Source organism: Euprymna scolopes, chromosome 26, assembly GCF_053919585.1.
Source record: "Euprymna scolopes isolate OS-2025 chromosome 26, ASM5391958v1, whole genome shotgun sequence".
Classification (NCBI taxonomy): domain Eukaryota; kingdom Metazoa; phylum Mollusca; class Cephalopoda; order Sepiida; family Sepiolidae; genus Euprymna; species Euprymna scolopes.
In genome coordinates, this window is record NC_136507.1 from 101,335,357 (window position 1) to 101,341,036 (window position 5,680).

Sequence of the window (5,680 nt, forward strand, 5' to 3'; positions counted from 1 at the left end):
AATAACTTGTTATATATGGAACATTAGTTAAAGATTGTTTCCAAAAATGTTAAAAATCGAATGTGAATACATATTGGTACTTATGTATGATAAGGACTGCGCTGTCGTCGGTATTTTTCAGGCAGTTTCAATAAAACACTTAAGTTGCCGAAACGCTGAGCCAATTGAATCATAGCAGCTAACGACATTTAAGAAATCATTTATCATTGGTTTATTATTACAAAAAAAAAATAAACATTTATCTTGATTTGAACAAAAAATCATTTAAAAATTCATCAAACTAAAAAATGTGGTTCCTATCAGTTGTTTATTATAAAAAAATATGTATTCCTAAATTTTACCTAACAATGTGTGTTGATACAGCATAATCGCGTTGACACACCGGTTCTCGGCAGATCATCAAAGTTAAGCAACGTTGAGCCTGGTTAGTACCAGATGGGTGACCATTTGGGAATTCTAGGCGCTGTATTTGCTCTCCGCTTATCTCGGCATTGGTTTTCAGTCATTCTGTACATACACTTCACTTGTCACTGGTATTTAACAACGTCGATTAAGGGGAGATGTGGTTGGTGATTGAGCACCTCCTGTCCCCAAAATTTCACGCGCAGGCACCCCTTCGTGGGTATCCATAGTCTGTCAAAGACTGAAGGAGCTCTTTTAAATGTGTGTTCCTTTCTTGATTTGAATTTGAATTTTCTGAAACTTTCACATTGTCCAATAATTACTCACTGTATTTTCTTCGTAAAAATCATAAGAAATTTGTTTTCTTTTTCAATTAATTTTGCATTGTATGTATTATTTTCGTAATAAGAGAAATAATGTTTTATTGAGATAATGGCCAGGTTTTGCGGTAAAAGACAATTCCCGAACATTTGTTCGGCACCTTCCAACGTTGTATGTAAACTCACCGAAATATTCCGACGATAGCACGGTCCGTTTTCTGCATGAATACCCAAATATTTATCATCAACCACACCGATAAGTTTACTAATTCATTCTATTAATTATAATTCCTAGTCGTGTATGTTATGTTATGTGTGCGGTTTTGTACAACTTAAAATAAATATGTACATGCCATTTGTTTCGGGTTTTTTTTATTGTTTTAACTGAGACGTCTGCGTAGTACAAAGCGCTACGGTTTAATAACCTTCTAGCTTAACAAGATTACATCTCCGGTAGCTTCGTCAAGTTGCTTGCGGTATGATACGTGTCCTGTGCATTTCTAAGAGTTCCATCCTTGCAGGCTTCGCTTTCTCTCTCTGAAAATAGGTTAGTTCATTGTTAATCGCATGAGACGCCCCTACTAGGAAATGTCGAGAGGATTGCGCAGGACTTTTATCAGGTTTTTGTGCACCTCTTCGAGGACTGATTTTTTTAATAATTATTAGCTTTACCTAATATTGACAACTTTAATGCAGAATGAATACTATTTTAAAATAAGTCTCCAACATATTTAGCTAAATAAGTCGGGACTTTATCAGACCCAGAATCTGACTCCATTTTGAAGGAACAAAGTTTCTATATCTTTCCTTGAAACTGGGCTCGTGGATCCGACATAAGTTTTAGTATTATTTCTAGTAACCGCGCCACATTGGTATACAATTGTTGAAGTAAAACAGTATCCACTTAATGAACAATAATTCTAATTTCTACCATTACAACCTTGTATTTTAACACTATTATATACTCTCATAGATGCGGCTAGGTGTTTGGAAATAGAAAAAATAGTTTGATTGTATTTTTATAAGAGAGTTTACCATATCTCTAGGAAAATGATACTAAAAGATACTATACTATATGCTATAATAGTTTAGAATATTTATAGGAAAATAGTACTATGAAAATATTATACTATAAAGTCGATGATACTATAACGGATGTTTGGAATGTTCGAGAGAATGTGTGTACTGTATGGCGGATTAAACCAAATGGTGGATCGCCTTCTATTTTTATTTTATTAATTGTATTAAGTAGATTAACTCCTTTAGATTAGTTTTTATAATTAGAAAATGTGTTATTTATATTATTATCGTTACATTTTTATCTCTTCTATTTTTATCATATCTCTGTTACATGATATGCGTCCATATTGATTATTATCAACTGTTCTATAAGATTTACTTAGGTTTTTCCTAGATTTGTTTAAACTAATATTATCTTTATATCCTATTCTAGCTTGTGCATCATAATAGAGTGTCTTATTTTTATTAAACAGCTGTTTATTCTTAGATAATATAGTTATTCTTTTGGAGATGTATTTATGTATTTTAACAACAAGTTGGAGGGTTAGAATTATTATCTCTGTAGAATAAAGTATGATTCGGTTATATGTTTTTTTAACGAAATTGGATGTGATATCCAATAGTTGACTACAATATTATTGATATCACTGACCAACAAAAATAATGTCATGTTGCCTAAGATTTTTTAACTGTTTTTACCTAATTTGAAGGCGGTGATTCCAGAAATGCTGCACTTTTTTTATCAAGTCTAGTTTTTCTGCTATGGTATACACCTCTCTGTAGAAAGCCGATAGCTATAATATAAAAAAAAAGCAAATCAAAGAAACAATATTTTTATGTAACTTTAAGACAGATATTCATGAAAACATCCCAAAATATTCAAAATCAAAGCTTGAACTTCTAAAAAATGCTAAACATCATCATCCATCCGTTTTACTAATTTTCTAGAATGGGGGCGGGGCGGGGGGCTTGATAGACCAACAGTAGTCTGCAAGCATAGTAGCATCCTAATGATCCTAGTAGGGAACTTCAATATTATTAATTAATATTCGTAAACGCCGTTCGGGCACTCAATCCCGCAGGTTTCATGAAATTTGCCTCATTTATTAAATTTCGAATCCGAGTCTCATAAAAATTCCAACTTTGAATTTATCTATGGTTAGACCTGGAAATGCCATGCAAATATATTTTAAGCAGTCGCCATCTTTCTCAAGAGTCTTCACAAACTGTTTCATGATACCAAGCTTTATGTGAGGAGGAGGAAACACAATTTTGGAACGCTCCACTAAAAGAGAAGCCAGAACATTGAGAGAGGCAGGAATCAGTTTACTGTGCACAGGTCAATCTTTTTAATCCAGTGCTCTGTTCTTATACTACTACCCCACAAACACAAGAAGCAGATAAATTTTGTTTAGCCAGCTTGTAGCTCGAGGAGAAATCCAACCATTTTCAAATCGACAGATATGATCCATTGGTGATGTCGCTATGAAATACTTTCCAGAACAAATATGATTTTATATTTTTGAGGGTCCTTGAATTGTTAAAGAACTGATCTATATAAGTACCCAATGTGAAAAACACATTTTAAACTTTTTTGGCACTGTCTTTAAAAAGGTGCCAATTTTGAGAATGATATTGTTCGATATCAAGCTGCCGTCGTCGTTACAATATACTTTGTCGTTTTCCTGAGTTAAATATGGCAACAATTCAATATAGTTTTTTCTTTAGAAGTTTATGAGAGTTCAAGGTTGAAGATTCTTTGGAAAGGTGGAGATTTTTAGTCAGATCATTAAGTTTCCTTGTGAAAAAGCTGGGGTAGTGAAGAAGGAGAAAAACTGACATCTGAAACAGTGGCTTCACTACTGTCAGTGGACATAATAGAGGCTTCGTCTTCTTCAGAACCAGACAATTTCAATTCAGGTAAGCCCTTAAACACTGTAACAGGAATTTCATCACAGTGTGGAAGTAGCCGAATCGCAGATTTGGGGGTTGGATAAACCAACAAATTCCTGTTCTTCCTGTTGGCTTCCTTCGTTTTGACTAGACAGAAATAGCATTCAACGAAATGTTTTTCCGGTTTACGCCATTGGCGGATTGACTTTCTATCCTGTCTTGTCTACTGTCGAAGATGCTACACACATTGTTTGCATACAATATAGAGTGTCCATGCTTTATCTTGATCAACCTAACATTACTTTGAAGTAAGAAAGATAAGCACACTTCACAAATTCACTGATCCCTTTCCTGTTGGATCACAACATATAATCTCTGCAAATATAGCAAAACACATTTGGATTGTTTAAACAACGTCGCCCAGGAGATGATGTAGCCATGCTTTATTTTTGCTCCAAAGATCTGCAACGAAAGTAAAATAAGGCAGCTTAATTATTGCTTGTCTGACATAAATACATTTCTAACATTAAGAGCATAAACGTTACTCTGAATCAAAAATCAACAAAGCCTATTCATTACTTAAGGTTCACATCTTCACCAACTACATACCTCATTGTATAGCAAATTTTACTTTTATTTCAAGGTGTGTGACGTCATAATCAATTAACATACGTCACAATAACAAGCTACAATTGTAATTATGAAACTAGAATGTATACAGAAATACGCTTAATGTACCTCACCACACGAACCTACGTTTAACCTACGTTTAACAGCCAAATAAACTATTCTAAAAAATAACGACCTTGATGACTAGTACATAATCCACAGGTATATTTATTTAAATATAAAAGGTAAAAGGTGAAAGAGAAAAAATGACGTTTATGAGAAAGTAAAAACAATAACAATAAGCGATTGTAGGAAAATGAAGGAGTTAAAGAAATCGAAAGATTGGATAAGAAATGGAACATGATATCACGTTGCATGATAAAATAAAGACATTGTTCAGAAAAAGAAATGAGTAAAACATACCGTTGACGCGGGGTTGGGGAGAGGATAAAGAAGAAAGGGGCGTGCTGTCTCCAGTGGTTGCATATAATGAAGGAAAAACCAACCGGAAGAGGAAATTAGGAAGAAATTAACTTTTTAGTTAAGAGTAACTTAAAGGGAGATAATGGGTTCAAATCAAGGAAGGGAAAACATCTCATTTAAAGGTAGAAAAGTTATAAAATAGCAAATATCTTTACAATTTGACCTGATAAAAAAATTTAAGATGATTTTCGGAATCAGCATCCTCAAATTAGTCTAAATCAGCTTAGAAATCTTGGGCGCAAAAAAATGTGTTGGCCAGTGTATTTATATATATATTATAAGATTTATTTCGTTAAAAAATACACGCAATTTTTTTTATCTCCTCCAGTTACAGGGTGTTTTTTTTTAAAGAGGCTTACATTAAATTGGCAACTCTATTTTATTAAATAAAGATTTAACAGCTATCAATTATTTTGAGTTCAGCTTGTTTGGCAATTCATCATGAAAAGACGCACCCGAACAGCGTTTTCAAATTCCAAATGATACGATCCATTTACTGATATTAGCATTTGATGAACTAATAATTTCACGCGATGAACCTGACCACTAGCTAGCTCGTCCGTGGGATTTACCCCATTATATTTGTGTGTGTGGTGGGGGGGTAAATCTCGTGTCTACGCTGATGAACTAGACACAATAGACCAGTTGAAAAACAACATTCGACGCGTTATTGCGAAAAATACAGCCTAGTATTAAATACGAGAGTCTTTTTAAAAGTAAAGCCTCCTATTTTAACCTCCATAAATTGAAAAACTACGAAAACAGGAGTGGTGCCAATAAAACGACCAAAGGTTTGTGCTCTAGAATTTATTTTTCTATATAGTCACTCTTATTCTCAATGCACTTTGCATGAATTCAATGACGCATCCCTGCTTCTGACGCACGTCAATGACAGGGGTTGCTTTCTTATAATCTCGCACCATCAAATTTGCAACAGATGAAGAAAGTAGAAA

General features: G+C 33.8%; 1 pseudogene; it reads left to right on the top strand.

Moving 5' to 3' along the window:
- Positions 1-355: 355 nt before the first annotated feature.
- On the top strand, positions 356-472 carry LOC145248411 (5S ribosomal RNA; annotated as a pseudogene).
- Positions 473-5,680: the final 5,208 nt, after the last annotated feature.